This window comes from Canis lupus, chromosome 8, assembly GCF_048164855.1.
Source record: "Canis lupus baileyi chromosome 8, mCanLup2.hap1, whole genome shotgun sequence".
Lineage (NCBI taxonomy): Eukaryota > Metazoa > Chordata > Mammalia > Carnivora > Canidae > Canis > Canis lupus.
The window spans coordinates 19,765,988-19,789,930 of NC_132845.1; the positions used below are offsets into that span (position 1 = coordinate 19,765,988).

General features: G+C 37.3%; 1 protein-coding gene and 1 long non-coding RNA gene across 5 annotated transcripts in view; one reads left to right on the forward strand and one right to left on the reverse strand.

Annotated features, from left to right (window-relative positions):
- The window catches only part of ZNF644 (zinc finger protein 644), a 175,029-nt gene that overhangs the window by 28,460 nt on the left and 122,626 nt on the right, over positions 1-23,943 (reverse strand). For all 4 annotated transcript variants that reach the window (XR_012035043.1, XR_012035042.1, XR_012035041.1 and 1 more), the window contains exon 7: positions 789-847. The gene's annotated coding sequence lies outside the window, so the exon portion shown is untranslated. The remainder of the gene's footprint in view (positions 1-788; positions 848-23,943) is intronic.
- Positions 1-23,943, forward strand: part of LOC140637936 (uncharacterized) — a 77,101-nt gene that overhangs the window by 6,644 nt on the left and 46,514 nt on the right. The window lies entirely within an intron of this gene.

Genomic DNA, 23,943 nt, shown 5'->3' on the forward strand with positions numbered 1-23,943 from the left:
AGGGTGAAAGATGCTTTTAATTCTTGGCAAGGCAAGATAAAAAGTGAGTAAAATCATTCATTGGTCACAGTAGCTTAAAAATTACACTTCGGTAAAGCCAAAAGAATGAATGAATCTGGGCAGCCCTGGTAGCTCAGTGGTTTAGCGCTGCCTTCGGCCCAGGGTGGGATCCTGGAGACCGGGGATCAAGTCCCATGTTGGGCTTCCTGCATGGAGCCTGCTTCTCCCTCTGCCTGTGTCTCTGCCTCTCTCTCTCTCTGTCTCTCATGCATAAATAAATAAAATCTCTCTTAAAAAGAATGAATGAATTTAACTAACTCATACACCTTATTAAAATTAAAACAATTGCAATTATATGACTGTCAATAAATAGAAGTGTTTGTGATTAAGACACATAGCACTGGGTGCCTGGGTGGCTCAGTTGGTTAAGCATCTGACTTCAGCTCAGGTCATGATCTCAGGGTCCTGGGACCAAGCCCCAGGTCAGGCCCCCTGCTCAGCAGGGAGTCTGCTTGTCCCTTTCCCTCTGCCCCTACCCATGCTTGTGCTCTCTCTCAAATACAGTCTTAAAAAAAAGACACATGGCACTAATTGTGATAAGTGTGACCACTGGACTAAGATCAAGTCATTTGGGGCTTCTTTTAGGTTTCTCTTCTATTTTCTATCTTTACAAACTAGTTACGGATTTTAAACCCAAATCTGTGATTTGATTGAAATGCCAAAAAATATGATTTTGGTCATCATAACTTTAGCTTCAAGATAATCTTCTCTGACAACTTGATTCTTACCTCCAGCTCTATGCAATGTCAGGTCTGTTGCCAGCAGCAGTTCCACAGTAATGATGCCACTTGGAGGAAAAAGATAATTTTGTTTCTTTGTTTTTAAATTTGATTTATAAAGTATGCATTTAAATCCATACTATATGGTTTGCTGTGCTTTATAACTTGTACTGTAGGTTTAAATGTACTAAGCATCTTCCCTCCACTAACCAATCATAAAATTAAGAATAGTAAAAAATTAATAATTCTAGGTACACTATTTTAACTTCGGCCTCTTATCTTTCAGAATGCTTTATGTTGCAAATTAAAGTCATTTCACAAAACAGAAGGGCAAAAATCTCATGGTCCCTCCATTTGTGACAATGTGGATGCAACTTGAGGGCATTATGCCAAGTAAAATAAGGCAGAGAGAGAAAGACAAACATTATATCATCTCACTTGTATATGAATTCTAAAAAAACAAACTCATAGAAACAGAGAACATATTAGCAGTTGCCAGAAGTGGGGGGGTCAGGAGTGGGAAAAATAGACGAAGGTGGTTAAAAGGTATAAACCCTGGGGATGTAATGTGTAGTTAACAAATACTTAATTGTAATTTGTTTTTAAAATATTTTATTTATTTATTTTAAAGAGAGTGAGAGAGTGAACAAGAGAGACAAGCAGAGGGAGCCACAGAAGGAGAGGAAGAAGCTGACTCCCTGCTGAGCAGGGAGCGCAACTCAATACAGGGCTTGATCTCAGGACCCTGGGATCATGACCGGAGCCAATGACAGACATTTAGCCCACGGATCCACCCAAGTGTCCTCTTAATTGCATATTTGAAAGTTGCTCAGAGAATAAATTTAAAAGTTCTCATCACAAGAGAAAAACGTTTTGAAATTATGTGATGTTAACCTAACATATTGTGGCAATAATTGTGCAATATAACAACATAACAAATCATGTTGTATGCCTTAAACTAATACAATGTTATATGTTAGTTATATCTCAATAAAATGGCAGGGCAGGGGAATCTTGTGGTTCCGAAGTTGATTGATTTAGTATCTCAGTAATATCATGAAGGACCCAGATTTTTTCTATATTTCTCTTCAGCCATGTCAGCATGTTGGCTTCTCAATGTCTTTCCCTCATGGTGGCAATATGGCCTTATAGTTCCGTGTCACATGCTGGTAATGCTCAGCATCAGAAGAAGGGGACATTCCTCTATTGTATCCTTTTTAAGACTTGACAAACATCTTCCCAAAAGTCTTTCTGACTTTACTTCAAGCCTCTTCCAGAGTAGTGTTCACAGGCCTTAGTGGCACAAAAGAAATAGACTTATCATGATTGGATTATTAAACTAGTCTTTATCCATCCTCTGGGAATAGAGAAGGGCACAGCTTCCCCTAAGGGATAATAAGCTTGAAAATAAATTACCTGGGGAAAAAAAGTAAGTTTCTCTTAACAAGGAAGAGAACAGGACACATAAACTTAGAAAAACGATTTTGATGACATTCCTTCTTAGAATCTAGCCATCAGGGCAGCCCGGGCGGCTCAGTGGTTTGGCGCCGCCTTCAGCCTGGGGTATGATCCTGGGGACCCGAGATTGGGTCCCACGTCAGGCTCCCTCCATGGAGCCTGCTTCTCCCTCTGCCTGTGTCTCTGCCTCTCTCCCTCTCTCTGTGTCTGTCTTGAATAAATAAATAAAATCTTAAAAAAAAAAAAAAGAATCTAGCCATCATGTAAGAAGTTCAAACTCTGAAAACATCATACTAAAGGAAGCCTGAGCTTAAAGAAAGCACCAGATAAGCGAGTGAGACCTTCATGGACCTTCTAGCTCTGTTCAAGTGGATGCAGCCAAGTCAATAATCTAAGATAAAGGAGCTGAGCTGCTCAACCAAGCCTTGCCCGAACTCTTGACCCAAAGAATCTTTAGATAAAATGGTTGATATTTGAAACCTCTAAGATTTGGAGTAGTTTGTTGCATAGCAATAGATAACTAGAACATCAGATAAGATGTCTTGAACAGAGACACAATTCAAATAAAAAGGTACTAATAGACTGAAATTAAAAGATGAAAATGAACATACCATGAAAACTACAGTAAGTATATGAAAATTGGAATTACTACATTAGTATCAGACAAAATAGACTTCATACAAGGAGTCTTGCTAGAGATAATGAGTAATAATTCATAATAATAAACCAGCCAATTAATCAGAAAGACATTAGAATTATAACTGTATATGTATCTAAATCAGTATCAAAATATAAGCAAAAACTGATAGAAATAAGGAAATAGATTACTTAGAATTATAATTAAATATTTTAATGCTTCCCAACAACTAGAACCACCCCCAGATCATTAAGAATACAGAACTGAACATCACAATCAACCACCTTGACATAAGTGACATTTATAAAATACTATACCGACAACTGCAGAATACACTTTATAGAATACATTATTTTCTTTTTTTTTTTTTAATTTATTTATGATAGTCACAGAGGGAGAGAGAGAGAGGCAGAGACATAGGCAGAGGGAAAAGCAGGCTCCATGCACCAGGAGCCTGATGTGGGATTCGATCCTAGGTCTCCAGGATCGCGCCCTGGGCCAAAGGCAGGCGCCAAACCGCTGCGCCACCCAGGGATCCCTAGAATACATTATTTTCAAGGGCACATAAAATGTTCACCAAGATAGACCATATGCTAGGCCATAAAATATGTTTCAATAAATTTGAATAGACCAATTCATACAATATGTTTTCTGACCACAAAATAATGAAATTAGAAATCAATGATAATGGAAGATATTTCAAAAAGCCCCCAAATGTTTGGAAATTAAATAACTACTAACCCATGGTCAAAGAAGAAATCATAAGGAAAAGTAGAGAATATTTTGAACTGAATGATAATGAAAATAAGGGTTTAAAATCAATTATCTAGGGGGTTGGGGTGATTGGGTGACGGGAACTGAGGGGGGCAGTTGGCGGGATGAGCATTGGGTGTTATGCTATATGTTGGCAAATTGAACTCCAATAAAAATTTAAAACTAAAAAATTAATAAAAAATTAAATCAATTATCTATGTTCCTCTATTAAGAAACTGGGAAAAGATGAGCAAATTAAATCTAGGGAAAGTAGTTTTATTTAGGAAATATTAAAGGAAATGATAACAAAAGCAGAAATCAATAATAGAAAAAGAAAAGAGAGAAAGTTAACAAAGCCAACATTTGGCTCTTTGAAAAAAAATTAATAAAGTTGATGAAACTTTAAGCCAACCAAGAAAAAAGAGAAAACACAAATTTAAGATATTACAAATGAAAGAGGGAATATCATCACACATCCTATAAATATCAAAAGGATAATAAAGAAGTATTATGAACAACCATTAAGCTTTTGTATTTAACAACATAAATGAAATGGACAAATTTCCTTAAAAAGCTTATCAAGGGCAGCCCAGGTGGCTTAGCGGTTTAGCAATGCCTTCAGCCCAGGGCCTGATCCTGGAGACCCAGTATCAAGTCCCACATCGGGCTCCCTGCATGGAGCCTGCTTCTCCCTCTGCCTGTCTCTTTGCCTCTCTCTCTCTGTGCCTCTCATGAATAAATAAAATCTTAAAAAAATAAATAAAAAGCCTATCAAAACTAATGTGCAATAAAACAGAAAATTTGAATAACCCTATATCTATCCAGGAAGTTGAATTCATATTACGGCAACAAAAATGGTGTCACCGAGGAGTTCCATCACATCTTAAAAGTAATAATGATTATCAATCTTAAAACAGAGGAGAAATCATTCCCAAATTTCTTTTATGAAACCAACATAACTGATGCCAAACCTTAAAAGACATTAGAAATAAAATTGCAAAATAGATACCCCTTATGAACATAGATGCAAAACTCAGTACCAAAATATTAACAAATTCAGAAATATATACAAAGGATGCATATCATCACCAAGTAGTTTATCCCAAGAATTCAAAGTTAGTCTGTCACTTTAAAATCACTGTAATTCAGCACATTAACAAAATAAATGAGAAAAAACATTTAAACATCTCAATATATACAGAAAAAGCATTTGATAAAATTTAATGCACATTCATACTAAAAATTTTCAGCAAACTAATTACAGCAACTATGATATTGTGATATAAGAAATATATTTTGGTTTTCACCTATGGTTCTTGGCACAGATTTATGCAACATTTGTAATTTCCTAAGTGATAAGAGCATAAGGACAACTTTTGTTACATATATATATATTTAAAGATTTTATTTATTCATGAGAGACACAGAGACAGAGGCAGAGACACGGCAGAGGGAGAAGCAGGCTCCATGAAGGGAGCCCAACATGGGACTCGATCCCAGGTCTCCAGGATCACACCCTGGGCCGAAGGTGGCGTCAAACCGCTGAGCCACCAGGGCTGCCCTTGTTACATATTTAAATTTTGTTCCCAGTTCTTCAAATAGCTCCAGACCATAAAGGTGAAATGAGTGTGTTTTGTTATTCATAAGCAGCTACTTTTGACCACATCTGAGTTTATGTTAATGAGGCAATTTTGGGAAAGTCCTTAGACAACCACTGGATGAGGACTAGTTGCCAGAAAAACAACTATGTGGTGAGAGGGTTGGAACTTTCATTCTCCCACACCTATCCCCATCCCCCCACGCCCAGGAAGGGAAGAGGGTCTGGAGGTTAAATCATTCATCAATGGCCAATGCATTCAATCTAATCATGCCTACATAATGAAGTCTCTGTAAAAATTCCAAAGTATGGGGAATTGGGAGGGAGAGTGGGAGTATGTGTGTGTGTGTGGAGGGGAATTGGAGACCTCTACAGAATTCATCAGGTTGGTGAACACATGGAGGTACTGAGAGGGCGGTGTACCCAGAGAGAGCATGGAAGCTCTTCCCCCATACCCTCTCCTTATGCATCTCTTCCATCTGACTAATCCTGAGCTGTATCCTTTTATAATAAACTGGTAATCTAGTAAATTTCTTGAGTTCTGTGAATGATTCCAGTGAATGATCAAACCTAAGGAGAGGGTTGAGGGAAGTTTCAGGTTATAGCTGGTCAGTCAGATGTACAGATGATAACCTTGTATTTAACAACTGACATCTGAAGTAGGGGCAGATAGTAAATAGTGTCAGAATTAAGTTATAGGACACCCAGCTGGTATCTGAAGAATCAGAGAATTGCTTAGTGTAAAGAAAATCCCCCCCCCCCCCCCACATATTTGGTAATCAGAATTGTCAGAAGTGAAATAGTCTGTGGGTAAACAGAACACAGAAGAGTTTTTCTGGTATAGTGTCGATGAAATAAGCTAACTTCATACAAAATGGTACTATGTTGAATATTTTCTAAGTAAGATATTTTCTAAGCAACAATGCCCACACTTCTGATAACATAGTTCTGGAGTTCCTACCAGGGCAATACAGCAAGGGGGAGAAAAGCATAAAGATTTGAAAGAAAGGAATATAAACGTCTTTGTTATCCCTATTTGCAGATGAATTTAATCGATTACTGTGTTAACAAGTATGATGGTTGATTATATGTGTCAACTTGGCTGGGAAACAGTATCCAGATATTTGGTCCAACATTATTCTTGGTGTTTCTGTAAAGGTATTTTGGAGTAAAATTAACATTTAAATCAGTGGACATTGAGGAATAGCTGGCTGGCTCAGTCGCAGAGCATGCGACTCTTGGTTCTGGGGATGGAGTCCCATGTCGGGCTCCCTGCATGGAGCCTGCTTCTCCCTCTGCCTGTGTCTCTGCCTCTCTCTCTCTCTCTCACTCTGTGTCTCTCATGAATAAATAAAATCTTTAAAAAAATGAAATACTTAAAAATTCCATTTATAATAGCATCAAATAACCTCAAATTCAATACCTGAGTAATAAATTTAACAAAATGTATGTGAGAACTTTGTCTACATTGAAAACTACTAAACATTGCTAAAACAAATTAAATAAGACTTGAATAAATAAGGAGGCATTTCACATTTCTGAACTGGTCGACTCCATGCTCTTAAGGGTCAAGTCTCCCAAAATTGATCTATAGATTCAATATAATCCCAATCATAATGCCAGCAGACTTAAAATATAAGTTGATTTGTTGATTCTAAAGGTTATATGAAAATGCAAAGGACATAAAGTGTCCAAAATAATCCTGAAAAAGAACAATGCTAGAAGACTTAAATTATCTGATTTTGTGACCTATTACACTAATAAAGGATAGTATGGTATTGTCGTAAGCATAGACAAATTAAACTGAATAGAGGGTCTACAAATGGAATGGTAGGTATATAACAAGGTCATTTGATTTTCAAAAAAGGTCACAAGGTAATTCCATAGATAAAAATAGTCTTTTCAGTAATTCAGTTCCTTGGAGGAAAAGTTGATTCCAGAGTGGGGGCAAGAATAGTAAAAGGAGCTCATGGTGAGTTACAGTTTGTGTATTCCATGGGACAGGTGTGTCCCACTCTGCCTCCTGGGGCAGCAAAGTGTTTCTGTTCAGTTCCCCATGTTTCACAGAGCCTCTTGGGAAGAGAGCCCAGGGCAACAGATAAGTCTTTCTCCTTAGGGCACCCAGGCATGAGTCATAAAGGAATCGAGATAAACCCTCTGCTCACCTCCTAAACTCAGCAGCTCTCAGGAAGCAGGGGCTGGACCAACTTCTTACATTATCTAAAGGGATAATTCTTTAGCAGCTAACAAAGGAAGCAGGAAGACTGACTCCTAATCTCAATTTTGCCACTAAATGTTATCTTAAGGCCACCGTGCTGTGGTCCAATCCAATTTCAAATGCCTTAAGAATGTGCATCATTAGGGAAAGCCTTTTTTTTTCTTTTGAGCGAGCAGCAAAGGGCACTTACACCTCAAACAGATAGGAAAACTCTCTAAGACCCCTCTGTCTACTACATTCAGACCTCCTCTCTTTCCCCTCCCCTCAGACTCCTGAAGCTCTCAGTTGTTGCTCTCTCCTCACTTGCCTGACCTCCAGGGCCTGTTTTGGGCTCTGTGTTTTTTCCCAGCTGGAATGATCAAGGCTCTTTTAGTTCCTATCACTTCTTACCTCCAGGCCCACCAGTGGTAAAAAGTCCAGTAGCAACATGGAAAGTCAAGTTGTTAGGAAAGAAAACACTTTAAATTTAATATATCCACATGTATTTTAATCCTGGCACATATATACATAACGCCAAGCAAGTCATTTTTTACCCTGGTCCAAGAATCCTTGCCTTCCCCTTTCTTCTCATGCCACTTCTCTCCCCTTTTCAGGTTACTTTATGTGAAAGCCCCACCACCTCCACTCTATAACTCACTCCAAAACCAGAACTCTTGCTGTAGCAATCCTGGGCCCTTTTTCCCCCCAAAAAGGAGATACTGTCTTCTGAGAATAACTTCTATCCTTGAGAACACCAGTCAGCACTTTATGCAATTCAGGGGGAGAAAACTGAGAAATTGTAAACACTTTAGAAATCATTCATATTAAATATGCTCTTAACAGCATAAATTTTTTCTCAGCTGGCCTTAAGCCTAACCTTAGTCTCCACGGAAAGTCTAGCCTTCACACTTTCTCTATTTGTCACAATAAAACACAAAGGATTTCTCTAATATTTCCAACATACAGGTTTTCTGAGACACATTCAGTCTTTGAAATTTTGTTTTGTTTTTTAAAAGCATGGGCTGATGTGGCACCTGGCTGGCTCAATCAGTAGAGTGTGCAATTCTTGATCTTGGGGTTGTGGGTTCAAGCCCCATGTTGGGTGTAGAGATTACTTTTTAAAAAATCTTGATAATATACAATTAAAAAAAAGCATGGGTTGTTGACCAAAATTTGGGGGAGTGAGGGGCAGAAGGACAGGAAGGAGAGGGACTCTGTTGCAAACAGTTCTTTTTAGTTATGTATATGTTGGAAACATCTTCACTTACAAAAAGCAGTCCCTGATCAACTTATGCCATTTCTGTTTCCAAGTAACCGTCCAACTCTATGAGGCACGAGAGTCCTTGGTCTCTTATCATTGGGCCATGCTGTTCATAGCTTTAACAGCTTTCAACAATATTCCCACTTCACTGTTAAATACCTGTTTTTACCTTGGAGCTTTTCAAGGTGGTAGAACTGTTCAAGGCTCTGAAGAGGGAGTTAGAGGCATCCCTGCATTTACAGGTCAACAAATTGAGTTAGCACGAACTTGAGCCCCATACAGATGCTGAGCAAACCTACTGAACTATTCCTTCATGAAGGAAAAAAAAAATCAAGCAATTATTTTCACATTATTTACTCTTTACTTTGTAAAGTATCTCCACAAATCACCAAATTGCCAAAATGTCTTTAAACCCAGAGACAAGGGCTTGGAATTTTAAGTAAGATAGTCAAGGAACACCTTCCAGAAAAGGTCACATTTGAGTAAAGACTTGAAGGAGGTGAGAAAGAGAGCCATGTAGGAATGCTGGGGAGAAGCATCCAAAGCAAAAGGAACAGCAGCATATAGGTCTGAGATAGAAATGTGCCTGGGGTATTCACAAAGTGGCCAGAATGTCTGGAGTGGAAAAGGAGGCAGATATTGGGGATGATCCAACATCATCCCCACAAATCACATAAAGGGTTATTGTAAATCAGTTTCCCTTGACATTTGCTTAAAGTAAGATTGTAAGCCATTGGAGGATTTTAAACAGAAAAAATGGTGTTAAATGCTTGTGTTTTCATAGCACCACCTGAATGCTATGTTGAGAATAGGCTGAAAGGGGGCAAGAATAGAGAAAAGTGAGAACTCTGTTGTGATAAACAAGGTGAAAAATGATGGTAATTTTGATCAGGATAGAAACAATTAAGGAAGGTTTAGATTCTGGGTGAATTTTTTCCCTTTTTTTGAGAGATAATTTATATGCAATGAAATAAATCCATTTAAGTGTGCATTTCTATATATTTTGACCAATTTATGTAACCCACTACCACAATCAAGATACAGAAATTTCATCATCCAGAAGAAGTTCCCTTGTGTCCCTTTGAAGTCAAAGTGTCCCTTCCTCTACCCCAGGCAACCCCCAATCTGCCTTCTGTCACTATACATTAGATTTATCTTTTCTATGGTTTCATATAAATTGGAATAATACCTTTTCTTTTTTATATCTGGCTTCTTTCACTCAGTTTGTTTTTGAAGTTTACTTTTGTTGATGCATGTATCAGTAGTTCATTCTTTTTTATTGCTGAGTAGTATTCCAGTGTTTGGATAAAACCCAGTTTATTCAGTACTGTTAATAGATGTGTTATTTCCAGCTTTGGTTTATAATGCATAAAACTGCTATACATACTTATGTACAAGCTTTTGTGTGGACATGTTTTTATTTCTCTTGAATAAGTACCTGGGGATGTGATGGTTATGATAAATACGTCATGGGTCAGGGTAAGCACGCATTTAATTTTATAAGAAACTGCCAGATTGTTTTCCAAAGTGGTTGTATCATTTTATATTCTCACAGACAACGTATTGAGTGTTTTGGTTGCTCCATATCTTGGCCAACATTTATTGCCAGTCTTTAATTTTAGCCATTCTGATGGATGTGTAGTATGTGTAGTTTGGAAATCTTCCTTCTGCATACCCCCTCAGTTCCTTGAGCCACCAATCTACTTTCCGTCTCTATGGATTTGCCTATTTTGGAAATTTCATACATGGAATCCTACAATATTTGGCCTTTTATGTCTGGCTTCATTTATTAGCATAATGTTTTCAAGATACATCCACGTTTTAGCATGTATTAGTATTCCCTTTGTTCTTATGGGTATTCTTTTGTTGTACAGATATACCACATTTTGTTTATCCATTCATCAATTGGTAGATATTGGGGTTGCTTCTACTTTTTGGCTATTATGGAAAGTGGTACTATGAAAATTAATGTGTAAATTTTTGTGTGAACAGGTTTTCAATTCATTTTTGAGGAACTGCCAAACTGTTTTCTAAAGTGGCCATACCATTTTACAATCCCACCAGCTATATATAAAGATTCCAATTTCTCCACATCCTTATTAACACATTTTATGGTTGATAAATGATAAATTTTAGTGAGCGTAAAGTGGTATCTCACTGTTATTTGGGTTTGCATTTCCCTAATGACTGATGTTGAGCATCTTTTTATATACTTATTGATCGTTTTTAAATATTCTTTGGAGAAATGTCCATTCAAATTCTTTGTCTATTTCTACCCACTGGGTTGTTATTGAAGTGTAAGCAATCTTCATATAGTCTAGATACTAGATCCTTATGAGATAAATGATTTGCAAATATTTTCTCCCACTCTGTAGGTGGTCTTTTCACTTTCTTGGTAGTGTCCTTTGATGCAAAAGCTTTTAATTCATTGAAGTCCAATTTATCTGTTTTTTTTCTTTTGTTGCTTATGTTTTATGTCTAAGAAACAATTGCCTAATCCAATGTCATGAAGATAAATACCTGTGCTTTTTTTCTAAGATTTCTTGTTTTGGTTGCTGATCCATTTTGAGTTACTTTTTGTATATTGTGTGAGGCAGTTGTTCAAATTCATTCTTTTGCATGATAATATCCAATTGTCCCACAACTATTTGTTGAAAAGACTATTCTTTTCCCTCTGGTCTTGGCATGCATGTCAAGGGTGCAAGGTTTTCCAAATGTGTAAGATCATGCCATCTGCAAATAGAAATCATTTTACTTCTTTTTCCCCCAATATGAGTGCCTCCCCCCACCCACTAATTACTCTGGCTAAAACCTCTAGTATAATGTTGAATAGAAGTTTTGAGAGCAAGTAAACATCCTTGTCTTGTTTCTGATCTTAAGGGCAAAATTTTGACTTTTTTTTTTTTTAAGATTTTATTTATTCATGAGAGACACACACAGAGAGAGAGAGGGAGAGACACAGGCAGAGGGAGAAGCAGGCTCCATGCAGCGAGCCCAATGTGGGACTTGATCCCGGGACTCCAGGATCACGCACTGGGCTGAAGGCAGGCGCTAAACCGCTGAGCCCCCTGGGTGTCCCCAAAATTTTCAGTCTTTTACTATTAAGTATGATATTAGGTATGGATTTTTCATAGACATCTTTTATCAGACTGAGGAAGTTTTCTTATATTCCTTGTTTGTTGAATGTTTTATCATTCAAAAGGATGTATTTTTTTCAGCTTTACTGAGGTATAATCATCACATAAATATTGTGTATGTTCAAAGTGTACAACTTGATGTTTTGATGTGGATACACTGTTATCACAAACTATTAAGCATATTCATCATCCTATCCAGTTGCCATTTGTGTGTGTGTGTGCACACACGCGTGGTGAGAACATCTAAGATTTACTCTATTAGCAAATTTCAAGTATACAATACAGTATTGTTGACTGTAGTCACCAAGCTATTCATTAGAACTTTAGAACTCATTCATCTTATATAACTGAAACTTGTACTGACATCTCCCCATTTCTCTCCCCTCCCCCCACTATTCTACCCTCTGGCAACCATGATTTTATTCTCTGCTTCTAGTTCAATAGTTTAGATTTCACATATAAGAGTGATATCATGCTGTATGTCTTTCTGTGTCTGCTTATTTCACGTGGCATAACATCCTCCAGGTTCATCTATGTTGTTGCAAATGGCAGGATTTCCTCTTTTCATTTTAAGGTTGAATAATATTCGTGTGTGTGTGTGTGTGTGTCACATTTTTTTAAACCATTTATCTGTTGAGAAACTCCTATGTTTCCATATCATGGCAACTGAATAATGTTGCAGTGAATTGCAGGTATCTTTGTGATACTGATTTCATTTTCTTTGGATATATAACCAAAAGATGAGTTGCTGAATCATACGGTAGATGTATTTTTCATTTTTAAAGGAATCTCCATACCGTTTTCCATAATGGTTGTACCAATTTACATTCCCACCAATAGTATACAAGGATTCCATTTTCTCCACATCCTCACCAACATTTGTTATCTGTCTTTTTGATAACAGCCATTCTCAGTGTGGGTTTGATTTGCATTTCTGCTGATTAGGGATATTGAGCATCTTTTCATGTACCTTTGGGCCATTTATATGTTCATGTGTCTTCCTTTGAGACATGCCTATTTAGGCCCTTTCCCATTTTTTAAAAAATATTTATTTATTCATGAGAAACACACACACACAGAGAAGCAGAGGGAGAAGCAGGCTCTATGCAAGGAGCCTGATGTGGGATTCGATCCCGGGACTCCAGGATCATGCCCTGAGCCGAGGGCAGGTGCTAAACTGCTGAGCCACCCAGGAATCCCCCCCTCCATTTTTAAAAAATAATTTTTAAAATATTTAAAAATAATTTCCCCCCATAGAGTTGTAGGAGTTCCTCATTGAACCCTTATTAAACTGTTATCAGGTACCTGGCTTGCAAATATTTTTTCCCACTCCAGGGTGGGAAACTTTTTCAGTTTCCGTTGCTCTGCAGCATTTTAGTTAGATGCAATCCCACTTACCTATCTTTGCTTTTGTTACCAGTGTTTTTCGTATTTTGTAACCAAGATCAATGACAAGAAGTATTTTACTTATGCTATCTTCCAATAGTTTTATAGTTTCAGGCCTTACACTTAAGTCTTTAAACCATTTTGATTTTTGTATATGGTGTGAAATGTCCAATTCCATTCTTCTGCATGTGGATTTTTTTTTTCTTTTTTCCTTTTTTTTTTTTTTTTAGAGTTCATTTATTTATTCATGAGACACACAGAGGAGAGAGGCAGAGACACATGCAAAAGGAGAAGCAGGCTCCACGCAGGGAGCTGATGCGGAAGTCGATCTGGGGACTCCAGGATCATGCCCTGGGGCAAAGGCAGGCGCCAAACCGCTGAGCCACCCAGGGGTCCCTGTAAGAGTTTTCTTATGTTCTTGGGTCTTGGTTTCAGGGTATTATGGGCTATGGAATGAGTTTGACATGTTCCCTGTTCTAGTTTTTGGAAAATTTAGAGGCTTGATGCTAGTTCTTTAAATATTTGGAAGAATTCACCAGTGAAGCTGTCTAGTCCTGGGCTTTTCTGTATCAGAAGGTTTTGTTGTTTTAAACTAACTCAATCTCAAAAATAAATAAATAAATAAATAAATAAATAAATAAATAAATAAATAAATAAATAAATAAATAAAATAAACTAACTCAATCTGTTTCCTTTTGTAGGTCTATTCAAGCGTTCTCTTTCTTTTGACTCAGTTTTGGTTGTTTGTGTTTCTAGAAATTTATCTATTTCATCTAGTTATCTAATTTGTTGGCATATAATTGCCCATAGTTATTCCCCCATAATCCTTTATTTCTGTAGTTAGTAGTAATATCCTCTTTCATTTCTTGATCTAGAGTTTTGTCAGTTTGCTTTTATCAAAGATTTTTTTTTAAAGATTTTATTTATTCATGAGAGAGAGAGAGAGAGAGAGGCAGAGACATAGGCAGAGGAGAAGCAGGCTACCCATGGGGAGTCCAATGCAGGGCTTGATCCCAGGACTCCGGGATCATGACCTGAGCCAAAGGTAGATGTTCAACCACTGAGTTACCCAGGTGTCCCAAAGATCTAACTTTTGTTTATGTTCATTTCCTATATTGTATTTTTATCACCTATCCTATTATCTTCATTTTTTCTCCTCCTTATGCCTGTTTGGTGTGTGTATACACACACACACACACACACACACACCCTACCAACCAAGCCAGCTAGGTGCCCCTCTATATTTTCTTCTTACAACTTACTGATTTTGTTGCATTCTGTAAGTTTTTTTTAGTGTGATTTCATTTCTGTGTATCTCAAAGTATTGTATTTCCTTTACAATTTTGTTTGACCCATTGGTTATTTAGAAATGTGTTTATTTCTACGTACTTGTGAATTTCTCAATTTTCCTTCTATTACTGATTTCTATTGAATCTGATTCTTCTAGCTCAAATCTGTTGAGTTATTCAAGTGTATTAATTTGTTGTACTCTCCAACTTCAAATTTCTATTTGTTTACTTATTTTTGTGTCTCTATTTGTGAGGCATCATTCTGATACTTTAGTCCTCTAAATATTTCCTTTCAACATATTTAAAATAGTTGATTTGAGGTTTTTGTCTACAAAGTCCAATAAATGGGCTTTTCCTGGACACTTTCTATTGGTTAAAAGAATTTTTTTTTTTTTTGAGGAGTCATAGCATGGCTCATTTTTGTTTTTAGAAAACTAGTCAATAGAAAATATTATAGTCAATAGAAAATAGAAAATATTACTAGTCAATTACTAGTAAATGACTAGTAATATTACTAGTCAAAATATTACTAGTCAAATATTGACTATTATAATGTGTCAAGTCTGGAAATTGGTTTCTCTCCTTAGGGTCTGCTTAGTGACTCTTCTGAACTAATCCTGTAAAACTATATATCCTTTTCTATGTGAGGCCACTGCAGTTTCTGCTTGGTTGGCTTACTGGTCAGCTAATAATTGCATAGAGAGATGCAATTATTAGCTGACCTGCCTGGAATTAGCTAAATGCCTGGAACCTACAGAATACTGGCTTTTCCCAAGGGGTTTTGTGTGTTGAGGCATACCTATGGCACACAATCAGGCAGTTTATAGCTTTACATTAGCTTTCATTTTCTGCTTGTGCAGAGCCTCAAGTTCTGCTGGAGGTGATAGCTTAGGGTCTTTTTGGGTCTTCCTGAGCATGCATACAGCCCTATGCATGTGTGTGGTCTTCTAGATTTCCATATCAAGAGTTTTCCAAAGCCTGTATCGCCACTGCATTCCCCAGTCTTTTCTCCCAAGCTTTTTCATCAAAGTATTGTTTGCTCCAGCTGTTATCACCCCTTGCAGCAGCAAATAAAATATCTACCTGTAAATACTTCAACAAACACCATCTGTGTGGCAGTTGTAGCACTGGATGAGTTCTGAGTCAGGTTATATAGGTAAAGCTTGTTTATCTATAAAGCCACCAGATAGTTCAAATGATAATTCTATGTGAATGGAGTCCACTCTGCTGCCTGAGGTACCTATAATGTGGGCTATTATTTTCAGGCTACTACTAAGCTGCAGAGTAAGAAAAGGTTTCCACCCAGCTTTGTTGAGACACTTATTCTTGGAATGAGTGATAAATGGTGACAACCATCATTTTGGAAGAATGCCCAAAACATACGGAGAGGCTACATGATGATGTTTAAGACAACAGCCCAGCTAAAGTCCAAGCCAACAGCAGGTATTAACCACCAGACATCTTAGTGAATGAGTTTTCAGCAGATTCGCCATTGAGCAGTCCTAGTTAACCAGGAGGGCCAAATATTCTCCTACTGAGTCCTGCTGAAATCAGTTTCAAGTCTAAAACCAATGTTATGGTTTTGTCATTTATTTAATAAAAACTGTATATATTTAAAGTGTACAACTTGGTGTTTTGATATACAGTGACATGATTAGTAGTCAAGTGAATTAATGTAACCATCTCCTCATATTGTTATCTCTGTGGTCAGAGCGCCTGAAATCTATTTTCTGAGCAAATTTCCAGTATTCAATACAGTATTACTAGCTAAGGTCATCATGTTGTACATTAGCTTTCCAGACTTATTTGTCCTATATGACTCCAATTTTGTACCCTTTGACCACCCTCTCCCCATTTTCCCCACTTGTAACCATCATTCTACTTTCTACATCTATGTATCCAACCTTTTTTAGGTTCTGCATGTAATAAGACCATGCGGTATTTTTCTTTGTCTGGCTTATTTCACTTGGCACAGTATCTTCCAGGTTCATCCACGTTGTTGCAGGCAGGATCTCCTTTTTAAGGTTAGATGATATTCCATGTTATATATATTTTAAGATCTGTTAGCAAACACAGCAAGCTGGTCTCAACCCAGAAACCATGGATGAGAAGTGGCAGGAATAACATGCTGGTAATTCTCCTCAGAGTCCACATCCCACTTATGCTCAGGAGGTGGGCCAGGGCAGGCACAGCCAGGCCCAAATGCTTGCTTGCAGATACCCATTGACTCTCCTGCTATAGGGCGGTGGAGGACCTGTGAATAGCAACACAGGTCAGTTATACTGTGGGTGAGAGACTACAGCTGAAGAGGTTTTGAACCATCAGTGCAGAAAGACTAGCTAATACTCACCAGCATGTGACTGTTCTTGATCTTTTCTATAGTTAGCATGCTCCAGATTCTTAAAATAAAAAACACTGGTATTACATTCCTTTGGAGCTAATAGAAAATGACTGCTTAACTAGTTTACTCCCTTTCCAAAAAAACCTTGCAAACATACAGTTTTCTCAAATGATCTTCAAGCATATGGAGAGTATTTTGGATTAAAGTCCATAGATATTTGAGGCTAAGTAGTTTATTATTGCATTAAAAAGATTTCTAGATTATTGTTCCTCTAGTTCCCATGGGATGGTTTAGTGTGTTATGTATTTTATGAATTTAGCTTGGTTCCAATAGTTTATAGTTCTATTCAGTTAAATCACCCCATGACCATTTTTGTAGGTCAAAAATGGGTGAATATCAGCAATTTCACATCATTCTATCTAATTATATTTTAATAAGAGGTGGTGTTTTCTTCTTAGATAAATGGATTGCTACTTGGTGGAAATACTCTACTTCTGTATTTCTACTCACCTTCTGATGCTTTCCTCCTGGTCCATCCCAACTCAGTATTTAATTTTTATTAAGAGCTCCATCATCTCTTCTTCACTCCATGTAACTTACTTCATTCTCTCCCAAAATACAATTTAAAAATGAGTTTCAGAGATGTCATTCTGCTACTAATTTTTTTAATATCAGAGGAGAATAAAAATGTGATGTTAAGGCAAATGACCAGGAGGACCTCTGTTTTTTCATTTCTTCTTTGAGCACAGGTTGTGATGTTAGTGTGTCTTAGTATATTGATTCAAGTTTGCTTTCCTCTGCATGCTTCTTCCTTCTTCCTGTCTTCTTCTACTCTGTCACTTTGTCAGTGACATGTTATGTCAGCCTTGTCAGAACCAGCCAATGAATCTGATTCATTAGCCAACAGCAATGCAGAATAGCTGTGCTAACTCACAGTAATTAAGATTAGGGTCACACTGTCATTAAGTATTACTGTCAGGGAAAATTCAGTGAAGAAGTAAATCTTGAGAATGACCTTAGATGTGTGGTAAATGAAATTCATTGACTTATTGATGTATTCATCAACTATGATTATTATTTACATTAAACCATTAGCTAAAAAGAGAAACAAACAAACCAATCTAACAGTAAAAATTTTATTAGGACCATGGTAATGACCTATTTGAGTTTAAATAAGAATTTCATATAGTATAAAAATGTGTAAGCATTTCTAACCCCTGGCCAGCTTAAGTCAAATACTAATGGACTGGTCTTAATTCATTTGGACACACTCCATAATGGTTCACCACAGAAAGCACCTATCACCCACTTATTGAATAAATGCGTATTAATTACTGGCAGGGGCTCTGAGGCCGGACAGTGACACTTCACGTTACCAATGTTAATCAGTTCTGTGTAATAGGAAGGACATCCATGAGAAAGTTCATTGTAAATAGCAATATAAGTGTTATTCTGAACATTATCCGTAGTTTAGAATGAACTTATTAACCATACCATGATCAGAATGGATGTGTCCCTAAGAATCCATTTGCTTTCTCTCTGAAGGTCCAGGAAGGTTTTTGCAAAATGGTTTTTGTCTTTTAAATACAAAGAGCAGAAACTGAGTAAATGTTAAAGCAACTAGATTTTCTAGCCTGTACCCAAGATTTATTTTATGGTCAGGAACCTGAGGTATCTGGGAACTCTGGCACTGGGGAAGTTAATGCCATTTTGTTTTACACAGTCTTTTACAGAGACTAAAGATACAAGATAAATGTATCCTGAGGTTACAAAATATGTGCAGGTCTGGGAATGAAGAAAGGAGGTGGTGGCCATAAACTGACATGTTAATATAATAGTTCTACTGTTTCTAAAAATAAGCAAATAGAGAAATTCTTGAGCTATGAAATGTGTTTCCAGGCAAGCTTTTACTAAGGGTAAATACTGTTTCTCAGTGTATTATCAGTCTTTTTAACACCAAAAACACTAAAATCCACTAAAAATACTGAAAACATGCCTCCAAATAATTTTTCCATTCTGAAAGTTGTACTTACTATTTCCAAGAACCAGTTCTGTTGACCTATAAACATTTTATTTGCTGTTTATAGCAATTAGAACATATAAAGGACTGGGTGACATTAGTACAAAGATCAGTATCATGGGGGAATCTTCTGTTAAATAATAAAAGTTTTTAGTAGGATTTAAAAATCACAGCTCTCAGATGGAGAAAGAAAGAAAGCCTTTCTCCATCCATGTGTTTGTTAGGCACACTTTAGAGCATCTGCCACAGGTGGGAGTGAGAAGTTCTATTTCATAATCATTAGGTGGTAGCTGTCACTGAATGACACAGAGTGAGGTTTCTGGATTTTGTTGTTTTATGTAAACCTGACATAGGACCACTCATGTGTCAGAAGCAATTGTACACCTCTTCCCAACTGTGGTTCAGTGATGTCATTTTGGTAGCTTGCAACTGCCCATGGTGGAAGCATTTACATCACAGAAATTGGCAAATGCTACAAATCAGACACCTGCTTACCACTCCCTATTTCTACTCCACCTCCCAAAACATACACTCCTTGGCTGGAAACCCAGATATTAAAACACTTACTAGCACACCATTGCACAGAACTAAATCTTGAACATATTATCCTTCTGGTGAATATATGATTTTACAGGTACAAAAGAAGGTGGCTCTTAAAGGGTTGTTTGAATGAAGTAAAATAATTCCAGTCTAAAATGCTATCAGCATCTTCCTGTGTCTATGCCAGCATAAACAGACAGTTCAATCTCAATCAGGCATCCTAGTTCTCAGAATTCTAGTTCCCCAGGATCCAAGCCCTCAGTGTAATATATCTGGCATTCATCTAATACCCTAGGGTTCTCAGAGCTTCTAAGACAGCTTGAACTTTCTGGAAGTCAAAGGCTGTACTATGAAAAACACTGACAGTGTGATAAAAAATACTCCACTGATGCCAAATGTTTGTTTGAAAATTTTCTACAGGAAAGGCTGTTCCAGAAACTGTATACATAGATCATAGATGCCAATGAGAATCCAACTCAATTCAAAACTATGTCAACTCACAATTCTAAAAATGAAGATTTCTTGCTTTCCAAAAGGAGAACATTCCAGAGAGTTTAATTAGCTAGATGCTGTCATTATGTTGATCTATACATGTCTCTCTCATTTTTGTGGTTATGTATTTCCATGCTTCTCTCTTGCATTATATGGTGTTTGGGCTAATTACTCCCCAACTCAAAAACATTCTAATTCTTATGTGGTTATGTATTTCCATGCTTCTCTCTTGCATTATTTGGTGTTTGGGCTAATTACTCCCCAACTCAAAAACATTCTAATTCTTACGTAATTATTCACAACTCTTATTGCAGGGGTACCTATTTATGTCACAAACTACAAGGGTTTCGAGTGATTGTAATGACTTTTTAAAAGGCTTCCATAGAATAAAATTCACTCAAGTAATGTACTTAAATTCACAATATTCTTTCTCATTCTTTGCCCAAATCCTCACACTAAAGCTTATGCCTATTTTTTATTGTTTGGAACTCAGGGGAGAAAGAGAACAGCTGGTCCACATCTTTCATATAATGGCCCTTAATATTCAGGTGGAGTGTACATTCAAGACAGAAGCCTGGTATTAGACCGGCTGAATAGGCCCTATTCTTAAAAAATGAAAACTGCTATTATCCAAGTCCACTGCTTTTATTTTTAAATGAGTTTATAAATTAAGATTTCTTCCCCCATACTAATTTCAGTGGTTTTCCTGGTTAGCAAGTCCATGTGACTGGCATCTGACAATCTCAGCATTATGATGCTCTCTTGCAGGCTTCATTCACTATCATTTGGCTTCATAATGCTGTAGCTCTAGAGAAGTCCAGCATAACTAGGCTTTCCCCAGAATTTCATATTATTTCTTACCTTATTATTCACATGCTCCATTTTTTCTCTACTTAAAAAAAAATATATATATATGTGTGTGTGTGTGTGTGTTTTAGGGAGCAAGGGGGAGTGAGAGAGAATCCTAAGCAGATTCCACGATGAACATGGGAGTCTGATGTGGGCTTGATCCCATAACCCTGAGATCATGACTTGAGCTGAAACCAAGCATTGGCTGTTTAATTAACCAACTGCACCACCCAGGCACCCCTTTACTTTCTAATTAACAGCTTACATGAAATTACCATTGGTATTTATTAATATTTCTTCATATCATTTTGAACTTTTTTTTTAAAGATTTATTTATTTATTCATGATAGAGAGAGAGAGAGAGAGAGAGAGAGAGAGAGAGAGAGAGAGAGGCAGAGACACAGGAGGAGGGAGAAGCAGGCTCCACGCCGGGAACCCGATGCGGGACTCGATCCCGGGACCCGAGGATCGCGCCCTGGGTCAAAGGCAGGTGCTAAACCGCTGAGCCACCCAGGGATCCCCTCATTTTGAACTTTTAAAAAAGTTTTTATTTAAATCCTAGTTAATTGGGGTGCCTGGGTGGTTCAGTTAGTTAAGTGTCTGCTTTGGCTTGGGTCATGATCTCAGGGTCCTGGGATTGAGCCCCAAGTCGGAGGCTGCTTCTCCTTCTCTGTCTGCCCCTCTTCCCATTTGTGCTTTCACTCTCTCTCTAATAATTAAAATCTTCAAAAAAATTCCAGTTAATTCACATATAGAGTAATATTAGTTTCAGGTGTACAACAAAGTGATTCAACACTCTGCACAATTTTTTCTTCAAAGACACAGAGAGAGAGGCAGAGACATAGGTAGAGGGAGAAGCAGGCTCCCCGCAAGGAGCCTGACATGGGACTCGATCCGGGGTCTCCAGGATCACACCCTGGGCTGAAGGCGGCGCTAAACCGCTGAGCCACCCAGGCTGCCCTCTCATATTATTTCAACAAAGCATTATAGTTTTATACAACCTGGTAAAGAAAAATGGTTATTTTAAATTTTTTCTCTATTTCCACAAACTGTCTCTTTCTTAGCATTTATCTTTATCAGAAAGAGTACAACAAACCATAAAAAAGTCTCCAGTATTAACTTGGGATCTGTAGGTTTGGGGTGCTTTTCAAAAGTAGAGAAAAGACTATATAAAACAGTATCCTTCCCTCCCAAAAGCCAATAAAATATTTAACACTCTTAGGCATGCCAAAGATGTACTAAAAGGAAAAATACTTTCCATTTAGATAAATTATACTCTTCCTTCTAAAGTGTAAAATAATTCTAAATAGAGTAAAAGAAGCCCAGCAGACTCTTAGAGACAAGATATACTGGATATGGTTGCCTTTATGCTGGAACATGCCTGAAATCAGTTTAAGGTAAAAACTAAAAAATCAGAACCTCAGAGAAATTCCTCTTGAGTACAGCTCATTGACATACTTCCCTGAAGGTTGTGACAGAGAAAAGAAACTCTAATTTTTGGAACTATGCTCACACTCTTGTGTTAGTAAGGTCAGACTGTCTAGTCACAGTTTAGTTCTTTTTTACATCTATATTTTACCACAGAAAGAATGGAGTTTTACATTAAAGCCCATCTAATTCACTTCTCAATTTAACTGGAATTTACAGTATTTCTTGAAATTGTGACTGTGACAAAGAAAACAAGACCAGTAAATGTTTACAGGCCTCCCCAGAAGACTTGTTTTAATAATTTCCACAACACAGTTTATAGAATATAAAATTAGGGTCATATTCAGCCTTTGTTATGAGAAGAGGATGTGCTCATGTTTAAGCAAATTCGGTGCATCCCACTGGGTTATGTGTCATTCAGTGAGATGTGCTCCCTGAGTCAGGGGCCAGATGGCGGATGCAGAAGTCTTTTGCTAGAATACATCTCTATAGAGGATGATGTCGCATTGGACTTGGTGACCAGGCTGACACTGAATGCAACTCAGTCACGGTATTTAAATCACATTAAGACTCTCTTTTATTTATGGCTCTCCTTGTGATTTTGTCTGGGTTTATGTCTAATTGTTAGCCTTTATGTGGCAATATGATGTGCTATGCATTCTGCCTTTTCTTTGCAACCCTTTCTGAGGTACAGAGGTTCTGGAAAAAATGTGTTACATAAACCAATTCTAATTAAGCATAAATTTAATTATAAAACGACACCTTATTCTATATACTGTTTTTCATATGCTTGATACTGTTCTGGCTATTTTATTAGTGTTAGCATAGATATTTGCTATTTTAATGACAGATTTGGAGGCATTAGGACAAGAGATCATATAGTTTACTTCTTTCCTTCTGATAAAGAAACTAAAATCAGTATGAATTCAGAGTCATATGTTTGGCTAAAGAAGTAGGGAACAACCCAGACCTAAAAATCACGTTACAATACTTGGCTTAGTAGTCTTTCCACTACTCCCACCAACTTCCTTCCCCTACCTGCCATTAAACTTCAAAATGTCTTTATCATCATCATTCTCGTCCTTGCCCACCTCCTCTTCCTCATTTCACCATCATCAACTGACCACAATAAGAAATATTGCCCATTTTCTTTTAAAACCATGGTAAAAGGTCTTCTATCTGCATAATTTTCTTCTTTCTTACACTCAGGGGAAAAATGTTACACTTATTCAGTAAAAAAATAAAGTCAACTGAAGTTGTACTTGTCATTTGGGAATTTTTGACAGTGTAGTAACAGAGAAAGTAGTTGTCCAAAAATTGGTGGCAGAAACAGAGAAACAGAAGTACTCTTGAATCAGAAGTCCTCCTCCATCCTGTATGACTTTTAACAATTTTTTTTTTCCTGGAACACCTCCCTAAGTCCATATAAAGAAGCAAAGATTTTTGTTTTGTTTTTCTCCTGATTGGCTCTTTAAGCATACCACACTGAGTTGAGTCTGAAACTGCTCTAAACTGAAATCTCCTTCCTAATACTCTCTAGTGCTAGTTAGTTCTACTTTCTGACCTCCACTTTCAGAAATTAGACTCTGGTCTTTTCAGCCTTGTCAAATCTCTCATTTTCTCTATAACTCCTGCTCAATACATAATCCCTCTGGAGTATTACATGGTATAAATATAATTTTGTCCTCGTGTACACTTGGCATTATTAACCTGAAGGATTTGCTATAAGGATTAGTGTTTACACTGAACAAACATAAAAGGCCCTTTCCAGCAGTAAGA